Source organism: Thermobia domestica, chromosome 16 (assembly GCF_964235325.1).
Source record: "Thermobia domestica chromosome 16, izTheDome1.hap1.1, whole genome shotgun sequence".
NCBI lineage: Eukaryota > Metazoa > Arthropoda > Insecta > Zygentoma > Lepismatidae > Thermobia > Thermobia domestica.
This window is the reverse complement of record NC_137469.1, coordinates 38233342-38248405: the sequence shown is the minus strand read 5'-3', so window position 1 is coordinate 38248405 and position 15064 is coordinate 38233342. Positions and strand designations below refer to the sequence as shown.

At 39.3% G+C, this 15064-nt stretch overlaps 1 long non-coding RNA gene and 14 other non-coding genes across 15 annotated transcripts in view; all 15 read left to right on the top strand.

Annotated features, from left to right (window-relative positions):
- LOC145673028 (uncharacterized) overlaps positions 1 to 15064 on the top strand; it is a 101719-nt gene that overhangs the window by 63771 nt on the left and 22884 nt on the right. The window lies entirely within an intron of this gene.
- TRNAP-AGG (transfer RNA proline (anticodon AGG)) lies at positions 262 to 333 on the top strand. Its single transcript has one exon. It is a non-coding gene; the product is annotated as a tRNA-Pro (tRNA).
- On the top strand, positions 5943 to 6014 carry TRNAP-UGG (transfer RNA proline (anticodon UGG)). The gene has a single exon. It is a non-coding gene; the product is annotated as a tRNA-Pro (tRNA).
- TRNAP-AGG (transfer RNA proline (anticodon AGG)) lies at positions 11413 to 11484 on the top strand. The gene has a single exon. It is a non-coding gene; the product is annotated as a tRNA-Pro (tRNA).
- On the top strand, positions 11624 to 11695 carry TRNAP-AGG (transfer RNA proline (anticodon AGG)). Its single transcript has one exon. It is a non-coding gene; the product is annotated as a tRNA-Pro (tRNA).
- Positions 11835 to 11906, top strand: TRNAP-AGG (transfer RNA proline (anticodon AGG)). Its single transcript has one exon. It is a non-coding gene; the product is annotated as a tRNA-Pro (tRNA).
- On the top strand, positions 12046 to 12117 carry TRNAP-AGG (transfer RNA proline (anticodon AGG)). The gene has a single exon. It is a non-coding gene; the product is annotated as a tRNA-Pro (tRNA).
- TRNAP-AGG (transfer RNA proline (anticodon AGG)) lies at positions 12257 to 12328 on the top strand. Its single transcript has one exon. It is a non-coding gene; the product is annotated as a tRNA-Pro (tRNA).
- TRNAP-AGG (transfer RNA proline (anticodon AGG)) lies at positions 12468 to 12539 on the top strand. The gene has a single exon. It is a non-coding gene; the product is annotated as a tRNA-Pro (tRNA).
- On the top strand, positions 12679 to 12750 carry TRNAP-AGG (transfer RNA proline (anticodon AGG)). The gene has a single exon. It is a non-coding gene; the product is annotated as a tRNA-Pro (tRNA).
- On the top strand, positions 12890 to 12961 carry TRNAP-AGG (transfer RNA proline (anticodon AGG)). Its single transcript has one exon. It is a non-coding gene; the product is annotated as a tRNA-Pro (tRNA).
- On the top strand, positions 13101 to 13172 carry TRNAP-AGG (transfer RNA proline (anticodon AGG)). The gene has a single exon. It is a non-coding gene; the product is annotated as a tRNA-Pro (tRNA).
- Positions 13312 to 13384, top strand: TRNAP-AGG (transfer RNA proline (anticodon AGG)). Its single transcript has one exon. It is a non-coding gene; the product is annotated as a tRNA-Pro (tRNA).
- TRNAP-AGG (transfer RNA proline (anticodon AGG)) lies at positions 13524 to 13595 on the top strand. The gene has a single exon. It is a non-coding gene; the product is annotated as a tRNA-Pro (tRNA).
- On the top strand, positions 13735 to 13806 carry TRNAP-UGG (transfer RNA proline (anticodon UGG)). The gene has a single exon. It is a non-coding gene; the product is annotated as a tRNA-Pro (tRNA).

Here is a 15064-nt window from a genome sequence, read left to right as displayed (position 1 = left end):
ACCGCAAACTCCGCGAAAAGCAGGTACGTAACTTGGGGAACACTAGCGCCTCCCAACCACCGACGACGGAACTAACCAATCAATCTGTCGTCACCTAAATGGAAATTTCGAAAGTAACGCTCTCGGTTAGCAGTTCCCGCTTTCCAGATTAATGCTTGCTTTTGTTTTTTTCTCTTTTTTTTTTCCACATTAGGAAGAGAAATAGAAATATTTACCGTCAGTCCCAGTAATGAGCATAGCCTTAGGACTGCCTAACAGAGTAGCCTGTTGGTCTAGGGGTATGATTCTCGCTTAGGGTGCGAGAGGTCCCGGGTTCAATTCCCGGACAGGCCCACGTGATTGTTTTCTTTGAAGACAATAATATTTGTATTATTAAAGACTGAGTTTCATCTACTTTAACAACAGTGCTGTGTTTATGATTTCCAGGCTTAATAATAAGGTAATATTGAATTTAATATTTTCGTACAGGTTAAGAACTGCCCAGGATACAAAGTATAAATGCAAAATAGTGTTTATTTTTCGTCAATCAAAGCTTTTTTGATGGTTAAAATACATTTATTCTGTTAGCAGATTAAGATTTCGCTAAACATGCTGGGGAAGTATAGTTGTTTCATAACACAGGGAGGCGCAAGGGCTAAGGGAGTAAAAGCAAGCGACTGGTATAATGTAAAGGCGCCGAAGATACAATAACGGGCACTATTGGAAGTCACAGATTTTCAACACTTCAGACAAGTGCTTATTAGGTGTCGGGGTAGATAAGATATGTTTCTTATTGTGGCACATATGGAGGTCACATTTTAGCTTATTACTGTTATATTACAGATTTGCCGATAGTATAAATGAGTTCCTTGGATATTATCTTTTCTTTATAAAGTAATATATTTTACCCTAATGTTTCCAATTGTAATCCAGACCGTCTTCAATCTGTACCATTGTAAATATTTTCAGTTATTAAATTCTCAGCGCGTTATTTTCCTTACGTTGAGCGTGAATTTGAGCTTATCTAAAAATAAACAAATAAATAAGTAAATAAAAAATGGGCGTGAGTTGTGCACGTTCCCTCTAAAAAGCTTAAGTTTGAGAGTTAACTCACTTTTACATTCTGAGTTTGAGCTGAGCTAAACTCGTTTCAAAAGTGAGCCTGACGATAGACACCCCCAACATAAATTTCTGGATGCGCGCCTGCGTTCATCATAATCCTCAGGAAATGAATGTTTCGTTTTCTGTAGTGGTGCTTGGGTAATACAATTGAATTGAAGTTCGAACCGAGTGCATATTTCAACTATAGAATTTATAGCTTTGCACTTATTAAAGAATTGGATTATTTGCGGAACTGAGAGCCTTCCTGCTAATAAATAATATGCTATATAGATAGACCACAGTGAAGCCCACACATACTGAAGACCTTTACTGTCTGTCTCTGATGAATGAAACTAATCTATTTTGTGTATATATACAACAGAGAACGTCCTTCAAAAGTGTAAGCAGACAAATACAACACATGCGTAGGCTAATATGCATCACCTACTAAATCTATTTGTTTCTCTTTTTTCTGTTCCTTTGCTGTCTCCAGTTCAAGTACACCGGAAGGTTACACAGATAAATCTGAGGAACAGTCAAATAGTGTTACAAAATTGTAATTTAACACACAAAGTACTGAAGGTCGTTAACTATTTTTATTTTTTTTAACGAAAGTCATATTTTATCACTTTCATTTTTAATTTCTTCGAATCTTGAATAAATTCTTTGCATTTTAATACAAAAGAAATGTCATGCCCAATGTAAGGTTTTCTGCAATACATTAAAGCCTCTTTCACGGAAGAGTCTACTTATCATTATGCAGGGGTAAAAGTGGATCTGAAAAGGTAGGGGGATGCGTGACGTCACGACGTCCCTTTTTCCTATCTTTGCCCATTGTAATTTTTTTGGGAAGCCAGAGGACACCATAGATATTTTTAGGAAGTGGAAGGACAACGTCCTCCACTGTTCCGCCTCACTTTTACATCCTGATTATAAGGAAGTGCTTCCCAACATTTTTTAACTGACAATCTGCTTTACTCAACGGACATCGCGTCACTTTTTTGGTTAGGCTATTCGAGGAATCGTTTTTGATGCACTATCCCCCGTAGCGAGCTCGACCTAGGTGGCTACTCAGTAATTTTACTTTCGCCAAAGTTATAAATCATATTACTAGCCAGTCAGGGTTTTCATGTCTTTTTCGCCCGGTCTAGGTCTATAATAGCAGAGTTCCAATACTCGGCACAAAGCATCTTCCAAGCAGCACTATCTTGGTAAAAATCCGCTTGCCTGACAACACATCTTTCCTTCTTTTCCTTCCTTTGGACATATTTTACTAATTCCGAAACAGCAGGTGGTCTATTATTTCGAAACGCACCAAATACGCTCGAGACGATGTTTTATGCGTGTTTTTATTCCTTTCGGGTTTGCAGCACATTGCGATTAGCCATCCACATTTAAATAAATGATCAGCCTATTCCAAGCGTAATCATGAGCAATAAAAACACTTTACGAAAGCTTGGAATAGCCACCCAGTTGGGATAGGTTAGGTTGGAGTTGAGCACTGTTGTCATTGTAGGAATTAACTCATAACTGTCTCAAAATTACATAGGTGTGAAAAAAAAGCTGCATGGGATATTTTTGATAAATTTTATATTGTTTCGAGTGTTGAATCCCAAACTGACCATTTTCGTCCATTCCCAGTATACTTTTGTTTTTGAAAGAGGGAGATTTCCATCTCTTTTGCGTATCCAGAAATTTTTATTGGGAGGGGTTCGATGTTTGGATGGAGTGCATACTAGAAGACACTACGTCTATGTAGTATTGAACGGTGATATTCTACGCCTGAAAAGACGATAAGTAATTGTCGAGTACTGTAACTTATGAGGCACATCCAGAAAGTAACTTTCCCACGTGTCCCATAGCTAGAAACCGTATGTTTCACGAAGCGACTGCGTGAACGTGAGAGAGCAAGGTTCTGGCATAGCACATTAGCCAGCGGAACTTCTCTAGTGCTCTCAGTAGCATTATGGCAGTGGTTGATGATGGACGTTCCTATTCCAGCTCCCGCCGCATATGAAGTGCGAGCAGAGATAAAGATTTTGAATGCACAAGGCATACCGCCGATTGAAATCCATCGTCAGCTGTATCGTTGCAAAAATGTCAATGCTGACCCCATGTGCCTTGCTTTGTGTTCTGGAGTCAGTTGCTTCTGCACTCACCTTGCACACAACTTTTTGAACAACAGGCGCTCCGTGAGAATGGTGTGCAATAAGGAGTGGGAAATCTGCGGGGAGTGCTTGCTCATGACGTTAGACCCATACCTGGCACAGCTGACGATGGATTTCATTCGGCGCTATGCCCTGTGCATTCAAAAACTATCCCTGCTCGCATTTCACAAGCGGCGGGAACTGGAATAGGAACGTTCAATTTCAACCACTGCCACGACACTACTGAGAGCACTCGGGAAGTTCCACTGACACATGCGCCATGCTAGGACCATACTCTCTCACGTACACGCAGTCGCTTCGCGCAACATACTGTTTCCTAGCTGTGGAACACATCACAGTGCTTCGTACATTCTCAAAAATTAATAGAACTAGATTATTTTTATAAGGAAAGAAATTGCATAGATAAACTGTAAGTTCAAACCTTTATGTTACGTAATCATTTTTCTGCTAAACAAATATAGTTTTATTAATTAAGTGTACAAATGTATCTCGAGATATGAAATTTTGGAGGTTTCCGGATCCGGTGCTATTCCCCGTGGTGCGCCTATACAGTATTCCAATATTACATCTACAATGAATGAATTTACTGTAAACTGCATGCAATTACATTAACTATGAGTATTCTAAATTGACGTAAACTCTGTAACGGACAAATAATCATGTCCCATCGGTGTCCGATTTTGAAAAGCTTTATTATATCAGGAATCTCATCCCGAAGTTCCACTTTACGCTACGAATCACCCTGTAAATATCGCACTGTTTCTTGGCTTATACAATTACATTTTGGCTCAATTGTTATATACAGGGTATTAATGAACTATACCGACAAACTGTAAGAGGTAATTCCTCACATCAAAATAAGAAAAAAGTTCATATGAACCTATGGCGAGAAGTGCATAGTTTCAGAGCTTGCGCTGTCCAAAATCGCGGAAAAGCTAAATTTCAACAGGCCCTATTTCGAATTCCAGAAGCTGTGGATGGTGGTCCTTTTTTAGCGTAAAGGAAGCCATGCATACACAATCCAAAAGTGCATATTTCATCAATTTTCAATAGATGTACGTACAGGGTATTCTCTACAGGGTGTAATATTCAGATATGCTCTCAATAGAGTTTTCAGATATACCCGGTTTTCAAGGGGGGTCCAAAGTAGGCAGGAGCTAAGCCTTGACAATAATGGATATCCAGTGCTTCGGAGGGAAGTCGGAAATGTTAGGAATCGGCAGCTCCCGTGGTTTTTGTGTTCAAAATAACCTGCGATGCGAGGTATTTCATCATGGTATAGAAATATTTCACGTTTTTTTCACTTATAACCGTAAAGGAAAAATCGCAGCATGCGTTTCCCCGACTACAAGAGACCTTGTTGCTGACCATCCTTAACACTTCCGACATTCGATTCCGTGTTTATTGCTATCAAGACTTATCGTTTGCCTACTTTGACCAAATCATAAAGTCAGAGCATATCTCAAAATTCGGTTGATGGCATGTCTGGGAATTTTACCCTGCAAGGAATACTCTGTACCCCCTCGAACATTAATGAAATATGCATTTTTGGTTGAGTTGGTTTTGAGTTTATCGTTCCGTTCAGCAACGAGGCTATAGGAGACGTGGACCTACTGATTAACGTGGGATCCGAACCACATGAGCTCCCGCCGGGAATCGAACCCGGGTCTCCCGCGCCAAAGGCGCGTACGCTAACCGCTTAGCCACGGGGGAGCTCTATGCATTTTTGGCTTGCATATACATGACTTCCTTTACGCTGATAAGGACCACCATCCACAGTTTCTCGAATTCAAAACAGGGCCTCTTGAAATTTGGCTTTTCAGTGATTTTGGACAGCCCTAGCTCTGAAACTATGCACTTTTCACCGTAGGTGAATATGAACTTCTTTCTTATTTTGATGTGAGCAATCACCTCTTACAGTTTGTGGATATAGTTCTTTAACACCATGTATAACTATATTTCAAAGTTTTTCATTGATATTAGAAATTCATACTTTAAGTTTTTTTCTCAATTTTTTTTCCTCAACTCGCCTTTGGTTCGACCTGTTCAGGGTTCGATTATTGTTGGGGACACTGGCGGGCACTCCATGGAAAAAGTCAGGCATCCTGAACCAGCCTTCCTTACTACCCCTCCTTTCTTCCTCTTCAATTCACGGCGTAATACGATCGCTGAGGGGATCAAATTTACGTAATATATCATGTTTCCCAAAATAATGTTTTCTATCATTTCTTCGGATATCAGGAAGGAAAAAACTTGTCAGTTCCTTTAACAACAAAAATTTGGTCTAGGATATGATTTTCGCTTAGGGTACGAGAGATCGTGCGTTCAAATCCCGAACAGGCCCCTATCTTTTATCTTTAAATATATTAAGTTTCAACCACTTTCATGACAAAACTTAATGATGTAAGCTAGAATTGTTAGTAAATATATGCTCGACCGTTTTCAGAACCAATAAGGACATTCTTATTGAACTTTACTAGCGTGGCCTGTTGGTCTAGGGGCATGATTCTCGCTTAGGGTGCGAGAAGTCCAGGGTTCAAATCCCGGACAGGCCCTTAAATTTTATCTTCAAATATGTTTAGTTTCACGTACTTTCATGAAAAAACTTAGTGATGAAAGCTAGAATTGTTGATAGATATATGCTGGACCGTTTTCAGAACCAATAAGGACATTCTTATTGAATTTTACTAGCGTGGCCTGTTGGTCTAGGGGTATGATTCTCGCTTTGGGTGCGAGAGGTCCCGGGTTCAAATCCCGGACAGGCCCTTAACTTTTATCTTCAAATATATTTAGTTTCACACACTTTCATGAAAAAACTTAGAATTGTTGATAGATATATGCTGGACCGTTTTCAGAACCAATAAGGACATTCTTATTGGACTTTACTAGCGTGGCCTGTTGGTCCGGGGGGCATACTGTGTTTGGTTGTTGAAGTGTGTAGACGTGTCTTCGCTCTGTGCTACAAGGCTTGACGTGTTTACCTTCAGCGTTGCTTTCCTTAGCAATCAAGTTTGCTGTGTTTTTTTTCTTTTCTTGTTGTGTTTGTCTTCGTGACTGATTTAGTTCAATACAGCATGTCGTTAAAAAGGGTAAATACCTTAAAAGACGATTTTGGTGGTGTTTCGGAGCGACCGAATAGCTTGACCTTACATCAGTGGCTCAGTGATAATTTCCGATTTTCTGTTGATGATGTATTAAGCATAGAAATGGACGTTTATCGTAAATTTTTGTTTGTGAAACTTCGTACGGAAGACCTATGTGAAAATGTCTTGCGTACTTCCGATGGAACTGTGTATTATACTGATACAAATGGAACACACACAATCCCAGTTTCGTGGGCTGATGTTCAAATTGTGACTGTTAAGTTCTTATGGAACTTGCCGATTCAGACATTCGAAAAGTACTTAGTGACTATGGTGTCATATCTAACATCTCTGATGAAATGTATTCTGTCGAACATGTGTACCCAATACGAACGGGACGTAAATTAATACGTATGGAAGTTAAAAAACCTATTCCTTCTTTTGTAGTTATTCAAGGGCAAAAGTTTTGTGTATCCTACCCTAATCAGATACGGACCTGTCTCAGGTGTAATGGTGCACATATGTATTCCAATTGTCCTCTTCGCGTACCCAGTGATCCTAACAGTTATGCTGGAAAAGTGTCTCCTACAATTAAAAATAGTGATCCTTCAGCTACTCTTATGCCTAAATTTGATAGCATGCCAATTCCATCTCGCAACAGGAAGAAGGCATCAAATCTAGTTTCTTGCCCACCTGACCCCAGTATGCCTACCTTTGACGAAAATTGAATAAAAAATAAAATAAGTTCTGTGTGTGAGATAAACAATACGAATCCTCTTTCGTCAGGAGTTCAAATAAATACATCTAATGGTGACCAGTTAACTGTGATCATGATCCTCAGCTACCGTTATATCCAGTACAACAGGTACACATTTCAACGGAAGTCCCTCCATCTCATTCTGCACATGACATGGCGACTATACCTAGTGAGTAAGAAGTTTCTTCTGATAAGTTGTATTCTACAGAAAGTGATGGTCAGGTTTGCAGTTTCCCTGGTTCCCAAGAGCGGAATGACTTGCCTGATAACAATGCAACTAATCATACCATGTCTACTCAGTCTAGTGACATACAGGTTGATTCTCCTATCACAGACTTAAGTGAAATTTCCGAAGAAACCCGTACTCGTCGCAAACGTACAAAAAGGAACGAATTAAGTCAAAAGTTGTTCAAAAAGTCTGAAACTGACGCAAATATTTCTAGCATGTCTAAAGGAGGTGCTGCTATGCTGTAATTCTTTCTCTTGTAAGTTGTATTTTTATTGGGTTAAGTTACACTGGGTTCAGCTATGTTAGTTTCTTTTTTATTAATTAGGTCAAGTTTACTCTATGCCATTTATATGTTCTAAATTTTGTTTAATTAATTCCTATGTTAGTTGCTATGCTATTTTTGCTATTTTATTTCAAGAACTTTATTTTTTATTGGTCATTATGTGTATTTGCCAATGTGATGTTGCTTAAAATAGCTACAATTAATATTAACAATTTACAAAGCCCCGTCAAGAAATTTGCACTCTGTGATTTTCTACGAAGTGAAGGAATTGATGTTGCTTTTTTCCAAGAAGTTGGTGTACCGGACCTGAATGTAAGTCCATCATACATAGTCGAAAATAATTTTAACAATAGTGGTACAGGTACAGCAATTGCTTTCAGATCGTCCACTCGTTTCTCTTCTCCTGTGTGATACCCGTCTGGTCGCATACTCAGTGGTAAACTAGGAGATATCAATCTTGTCAACCTTTATGCTCCGAGTGGCTCACATGCTCGAACCGATCGAAATTCCTTCTTTTCCCAGGATGTAGCTCTTACACTAGGACCTAATGCTGATAGATTAATTATGGCAGGGGATTATAATTGCGTTTTACGACCTGAAGATCAAACCCCAGGCTTTAATTTCAGTCATGCCCTCCAGGAACTAGTGACTGGACTTCATTTACAAGATACATGGATATGTCTGAGGCCACAGGCACGTGATTATACTTACCTATCCTATCAAAGTGCATCACGCCTTGACCGTATATATGTCTCCCCACCAATGGTGCCCTGTATTAAACAAGTTGACATTGTACATATTTCATTTTCTGATCACTCTGCTTATGTTGTAAGATTTTCTTTAAATAATCTAAATGTTGAACGAGGTAGAGGTTACTGGCAGTTAAATATATCGTTATTGGAAGACGAACACTTTTGTGCTGAGTTTCAATCAAAATGGGAATACTGGCTTAGGCAGAGGAAATATTTTCCCACTATTACAGAGTGGTGGCATACTTACTTCAAACCACGATTTGCGAGTTTCTGCCGTTGGTACTCCTCCGAAAAGTCTCGAGATCTTCGCAAATTGCTTTACTTCTATAACAGATGCTTACGAGAAGCTCGATGTGCTGCTGTTTCTGATTTGTCCATGTTACCTCAGGTTAAACGTTATCAAGCATTGCTTTTAAATTTGAATCGCCGACGTGTAGGTGGACTCAAGATTAGAAGCAAGGTTCCCTTAGTAGATGCTGATGAAGAACCATCATTATATCATGTACTTCGTGAAATGAAACGAGGCCAAGGCAAATGGATCCACCACATTCGTGATGAGGAAGGGCAACTTCATGAAGATCTTGCCTCCATTAAAAGTGCATTTTTGTTGTATTACCAGAACCTTTATGGTCTTTCTGATGTTAATACAATGCCTGAGGAATTTTTCACACCACCGTCTTGTGTTCTTGATGATACAGCACGACAATTTCTAGTGCGCCCATTTACTATTGAAGATGTACAACAAGCAGTCATGGCAGCTCCTAAAGAAAAATCTCCAGGACTAGATGGAATACCTGCAGAATGGTATATTAAATTTTTTCCCCTCGTTGGAGAGTTATTAACTTCTCTAGTTAACGAATATTTCAGCGACAATCCACAGAAACTGTATCGTACTCCTGGTGTTACAGTGTTTATCCCCAAACAAGCACATCCTACAAATGTTACACACTATCGACCCATAACTTTTCTCAATTGCGATTACAAATTACTTGTTCGTTGTTTGAACAATAGACTCCTTCCATTTATTGAAATTCTTGCTGGACCATTTCAGTATGCTCGAGGAGGTGATAAGAAAATTTACCACGTGCTACAAACTCTGCGTGATGTTATTGCGAATTACCACTCTCACAATACTAGTCATGCCTTACTTGCCTTAGATTTCAACCAGGCATTTGATCGTGTAAATCACAATTATTTGTGGTCTTTGTTGCAGCATATGGGAGTAGACGACTTATTTATCCGTTGGATTCGAGTTTTGTATGATGCTGCACAGTCAAAACTAAAAGTCAACGGGTTTCTGACCACTCCTATTGCCATAAAACGTAGTGTCAGGCAAGGTTGTCCATTAAGTATGAGTCTATTCATAATTTCTATATGTCCTTTACTATGCAGCATCAATCAACGTATCCAAGGTCTTCATATCTGCATTGTTTCTGTCAAAGTGTGTAGTTTTGCTGATGACGTAAATGTATTTCTTCGGGACCCACAGGATTTAGAACTAGTTGAAGATTGTGTTCAAAAGTACTGTGATCATTCAGGCGCACTTCTTAATCGAGCGAAAACTAAACTCATGCCCTTAGGGAATGGTTCTACAAATTCATATGACCATTTCCCGACAGTGGTGCCAGTTCTCAAAGTATTGGGCATTTATTTTTCCTGCAACTTGCATGAGAGCATTTCTAAAAAATTTGAAGATCTTTTCTTGAGGGTCAGATCTGTTTTACATCAGCACCAATATCGTCAACTTTCATTGATATCTCGTGTGTATTTTGTGAACACTTATGCCTTTTCTAAGTTGTGGTACGTATGTCAAATTTTGCCTATGCCTAAACTTTATATTCACAAATTTACAAGCATCGGTAACTGGTTTTTGTGGGCCGGTGTGATTTTTCGAGTGCGCTATCCAGCTACCTGTTTGCCCTAGCATGAAGGAGGACTGAACTTGATACATGTTGAAAGTAAAATGAAAGCTTTATTCTACCACAGAGGATTCCAAAATATACAAGGAATTGGAGACCAACTCAGCAGTACATTACTTTCATCTCTAGTTGATACCAATGATGGAACATTACCAGTGTGTTTGCCTCTCATTCCTCCCGACTTTTGGTATTTTATGGACGTTATATCTACTTACTTTTACTTGTCTGTCAGTGGCACCCAACATATTCCTACAAGTGTCAATCTTCTTTATACGTTGTTATTACAACAACAAAACAGCCGCTGTCATCGCGTAACTTTCAACTTACCCAACACGAATTGGACACAGATATGGAGGAACCTTTCCTTCAATTTTCTATCAACCTCAGCTCGTTCGTTATGGTACAGGGTTGTTAACAACATCATAGACACTAAGGGAAAACGACATCATCTCCAGATTACAGACGACAAACGATGTGATCTCTGTGGAAAAGTGGATACTTTGGAACATCGTCTCACGCTTTGCAACAGATCAACACCAGTTTGGAAAATCTATTGTGAAATGATTAAATACCTGTGTAAAATCAGCTTTGATTGTATTACTGTTGACGTTACCTGATTTTAAAAATTTTCCGCAACAGAAACATCATTCTGTCGTTTGGCTTAGTACAAATACCATTGAATATATTCTGTCTCCTCGTTCTCCTCAAGCACATCACACATACAAGGACTTCCTGTGTCTACAATATGGTAAATTTCCCCCACCAAGGAAGAAATCACTATTTGCCAATTACCTTCATTATCTCTTCTATGGTTAGTCTGTGTTACTATAATGTAAAGGATTTTCTTATACAAATTTTTGTGTGTAAGTAATTACAACTGTAAATTATGTAACTTTCTCACTGTAATTCGAAAATAATGTAAATAAAAAGTAAATAAAAAAGGGGGTATGATTCTCGCTTAGGATGCGAGAGGTCCCGGGTTCAAATCCCGGACAGGCCCTTAATTTTTATCTTCAAATATATTGAGTTTCACGTACTTTCATGACAAAACTTAGTGAAGAAAGCTAGAATTGTTGATAGATATATATGTTGGACCGTTTTCAGAACCAATAAGGACATTCTTATTGAACTTTACTAGCGTGGCCTGTTGGTTTAGGGGTATGATTCTCGCTTAGGGTGCGAGAGGTCCCGGGTTCAAATCCCGCACAGGCCCTTAACTTTTATCTTCAAATATATTTAGTTTCACGTACTTTCATGACAAAACTTAGTGATCAAAGCTACAATTTTTGATAGATATATGCTGGACCGTTTTCAGAACCAATAAGGACATTCTTATTGAACTTTACTGGCGTGGCCTGTTGGTCTAGGGGTATGATTCTCGCTTAGGGTGCGAGAGGTCCCGGGTTCAAATCCCGGACAGACCCTTAAATTTTATCTTCAAATATGTTTAGTTTCACGTACTTTCATGAAAAAACTTAGTGATGAAAGCTACAATTTTTGATAGATATATGCTGGACCGTTTTCAGAACCAATAAGGACATTCTTATTGACCTTTACTAGCGTGGCCTGTTGGTCTAGGGGTATGATTCTCGCTTAGGGTGCGAGAGGTCCCGGGTTCAAATCCCGGACAGGCCCTTAAATTTTATCTTCAAATATGTTTAGTTTCACGTACTTTCATGACAAAACTTAGTGATGAAAGCTAGAATTTTTGATAGATATATGCTGGACCGTTTTCAGAACCAATAAGGACATTCTTATTAACCTTTACTAGCGTGGCCTGTTGGTCTAGGGGTATGATTCTCGCTTAGGGTGCGAGAGGTCCCGGGTTCAAATCCCGGACAGGCCCTTAACTTTTATCTTCAAATATGTTTAGTTTCACGTACTTTCATGAAAAAACTTAGTGATGAAAGCTACAATTTTTGATAGATATATGCTGGACCGTTTTCAGAACCAATAAGGACATTCTTATTGACCTTTACTAGCGTGGCCTGTTGGTCTAGGGGTATGATTCTCGCTTAGGGTGCGAGAGGTCCCGGGTTCAAATCCCGGACAGGCCCTTAACTTTTATCTTCAAATATGTTTAGTTTCACGTACTTTCATGAAAAAACTTAGTGATGAAAGCTAGAATTTTTGATAGGTATATGCTGGACCGTTTTCAGAACCAATAAGGACATTCTTATTGACCTTTACTAGCGTGGCCTGTTGGTCTAGGGGTATGATTCTCGCTTAGGGTGCGAGAGGTCCTGGGTTCAAATCCCGGACAGGCCCTTAAATTTTATCTTCAAATATGTTTAGTTTCACGTACTTTCATGAAAAAACTTAGTGATGAAAGCTAGAATTTTTGATAGATATATGCTGGACCGTTTTCAGAACCAATAAGGACATTCTTATTGAACTTTACTGGCGTGGCCTGTTGGTCTAGGGGTATGATTCTCGCTTAGGGTGCGAGAGGTCCCGGGTTCAAATCCCGGACAGGCCCTTAACTTTTATCTTCAAATATGTTCAGTTTCACGTACTTTCATGAAAAAACTTAGTGATGAAAGCTACAATTTTTGATAGATATATGCTGGACCGTTTTCAGAACCAATAAGGACATTCTTATTGAACTTTACTAGCGTGGCCTGTTGGTCTAGGGGTATGATTCTCGCTTAGGGTGCGAGAGGTCCCGGGTTCAAATCCCGGACAGGTCCTTAACTTTTATCTTCAAATATGTTTAGTTTCACGTACTTTCATGAAAAAACTTAGTGATGAAAGCTAGAATTTTTGATAGATATAAGCTGGACCGTTTTCAGAACCAATAAGGACATTCTTATTGAACTTTACTGGCGTGGCCTGTTGGTCTAGGGGTATGATTCTCGCTTAGGGTGCGAGAGGTCCCGGGTTCAAATCCCGGACAGGCCCTTAACTTTTATCTTGAAATATGTTTAGTTTCACGTACTTTCATGAAAAAACTTAGTGATGAAAGCTAGAATTGTTGATAGATATATGCTGGACCGTTTTCAGAACCAATAAGGACATTCTTATTGACCTTTACTAGCGTGGCCTGTTGATCTAGGGGGTATGATTCTCGCTTAGGGTGCGAGAGGTCCCGGGTTCAAATCCCGGACAGGCCCTTAACTTTTATCTTCAAATATGTTTAGTTTCACGTACTTTCATGACAAAACTTAGTGATGAAAGCTAGAATTTTTGATAGATATATGCTGGACCGTTTTCAGAACCAATAAGGACATTCTTATTGAACTTTACTAGCGTGGCCTGTTGGTCTAGGGGTATGATTCTCGCTTAGGGTGCGAGAGGTCCCGGGTTCAAATCCCGGACAGGCCCTTAAATTTTATCTTCAAATATGTTTAGTTTCACGTACTTTCATGAAAAAACTTAGTGATGAAAGCTAGAATTGTCGATAGATATATGCTGGACCGTTTTCAGAACCAATAAGGACATTCTTATTGACCTTTACTAGCGTGGCCTGTTGGTCTAGGGGTATGATTCTCGCTTTGGGTGCGAGAGGTCCCGGGTTCAAATCCCGGACAGGCCCTTAAATTTTATCTTCAAATATGTTTAGTTTCACGTACTTTCATGAAAAAACTTAGTGATGAAAGCTAGAATTGTTGATAGATATATGCTGGACCGTTTTCAGAACCAATAAGGACATTCTTATTGGACTTTACTAGCGTGGCCTGTTGGTCCGCGGGGCATACTGTGTTTGGTTGTTGAAGTGTGTGGACGTGTCTTCGCTCTGTGCTACAAGGCTTGACGTGTTTACCTTCAGCGTTGCTTTCCTTAGCAATCAAGTTTGCTGTGTTTTTTTTCTTTTCTTGTTGTGTTTGTCTTCGTGACTGATTTAGTTCAATACAGCATGTCGTTAAAAAGGGTAAATACCTTAAAAGACGATTTTGGTGGTGTTTCGGAGCGACCGAATAGCTTGACCTTACATCAGTGGCTCAGTGATAATTTCCGATTTTCTGTTGATGATGTATTAAGCATAGAAATGGACGTTTATCGTAAATTTTTGTTTGTGAAACTTCGTACGGAAGACCTATGTGAAAATGTCTTGCGTACTTCCGATGGAACTGTGTATTATACTGATACAAATGGAACACACACAATCCCAGTTTCGTGGGCTGATGTTCAAATTGTGACTGTTAAGTTCTTATGGAACTTGCCGATTCAGACATTCGAAAAGTACTTAATGACTATGGTGTCATATCTAACATCTCTGATGAAATGTATTCTGTCGAACATGTGTACCCAATACGAACGGGACGTAAATTAATACGTATGGAAGTTAAAAAACCTATTCCTTCTTTTGTAGTTATTCAAGGGCAAAAGTTTTGTGTATCCTACCCTAATCAGATACGGACCTGTCTCAGGTGTAATAGTGCACATATGTATTCCAATTGTCCTCTTCGCGTACCCAGTGATCCTAACAGTTATGCTGGAAAAGTGTCTCCTACAATTAAAAATAGTGATCCTTCAGCTACTCTTATGCCTAAATTTGATAGCATGCCAATTCCATCTCGCAACAGGAAGAAGGCATCAAATCTAGTTTCTTGCCCACCTGACCCCAGTATGCCTACCTTTGACGAAAATTGAATAAAAAATAAAATAAGTTCTGTGTGTGAGATAAACAATACGAATCCTCTTTCGTCAGGAGTTCAAATAAATACATCTAATGGTGACCAGTTAACTGTGATCATGACCTCAGCTACCGTTATATCCAGTACAAGAGGTACACATTTCAACGGAAGTCCCTCCATCTCATTCTGCACATGACATGGCGACTATACCTAGTG